We start from the raw sequence: 1,441 nt of genomic DNA, 5'->3' as shown, positions 1-1,441 counted from the left end.
AGGCTGCTCAATTTCTCTATTGATAAAATAAATTCACAACTCTACAACATAAAAAAAATCATGTAGAATATAGCATATACTTTGTTGTCTTTTTTTTAAAGTATTTTTTATGCCTTTAATTTTAGGACAATTCAAGAGAGACAGGAAGCAGGGGGCAGAGAGAGGGGAAAGACATGCAGCCGCTCGGGCCGCTCGGTGCAGGAGTCGAACCGGGGCCAGCTGCAGCGAGGACTGTAGCCTCTGTACATGGGGCGGCTGCTTAACCCACTACGCCACCGACTGCCCCATATACTTTGTTGTCTACAGTAGTAGATCAACCCTCATCTTACATTGAAGCTCCCAGATCAAGGAAGTGACGTCGACGCAGCTTTAGCAGCAGAGAAGCTATTAGGCTTGTGTTGATAATAATAAACTCCTGGACTATGTAAAAACTTCCAAATGCATCGTTTTGTGAGTACAGACCATATTTGTACTACTGTAGAAGTTTGGTGTCATGGCATGTGATTTTAGTGTGGTCATTTTGTAGATACTGCCAGGTTCCATTAGCGCTTGTACTAAGCTATTCTGGATAACTCAGTAACTCAGCTGATGTTCACCCAAGATCGAAAAAACTTCGGGTGAGCTACTTGGCTGAATGTCACGGTTCAAATGACCCTAGGGTGAATCTACTCCGAACTATCACTTTAATCTCTCTTTTCAAATGAAATGGAGCTGCAAACTATGATGAGAACACTGGCCACTGTGGGCTTTGGCTTTGCTGATGCGTCAAGCCAAAAAAATAAAAAAAGATAATTTAATTAGTTGCAAATATTTCCTCTTTTTGTTTTTCCATACCACTTTTTGTTGCATCCATCCAAACTTTGTTTGAAATTTGTTGCTGCCATTATATTCAAAATGAGCCATTATTCTTACTTAAAATGTCTCCCTTTCAACAGTTAATATATTTTTTTTGTTGATCAGATTTGTTAAGCATTGCATTCTGTTTTAATTTACATTTACACACAGCGTCACAACAATTTTAGATTTGGGGCTGTTAAATCAGGTGAAAGTATCCACATTTTAATCTTTAATCTATAAAATAAAAATGTAATCATTTCAAAACATGTGGGGCTCCAAATGGATCAACTATAAAAATAGATCCTCCACGTGCGAAGGCTTTAAGCTCACATCACAGCAGGTATAGGTTCAAGTTCCGACCACTGGCCCTTTACCGCATGTCAGCCCTCTCTCTGCCAGCCATCTGTCTCAATATTATTACATAAAACAACCTAAAAACATAGTTTTTTTATGTGAGCATTTATATGAGTGTCATGAGTGCTTCTGTGTCTACAGGTGTTGTGGTAGCTTGTGGTGTGAAAGGTCTTGTGGTTATCTGGGATTTGAGCTGCCCTGACTTTATCTGTCAGGTATACAGAAACTGTGGTTACTGAGGCAGTTGCTG

This window comes from Odontesthes bonariensis, chromosome 2 (assembly GCF_027942865.1).
Source record: "Odontesthes bonariensis isolate fOdoBon6 chromosome 2, fOdoBon6.hap1, whole genome shotgun sequence".
NCBI classification, from domain to species: domain Eukaryota; kingdom Metazoa; phylum Chordata; class Actinopteri; order Atheriniformes; family Atherinopsidae; genus Odontesthes; species Odontesthes bonariensis.
This window is presented reverse-complemented; position numbering follows the sequence as displayed.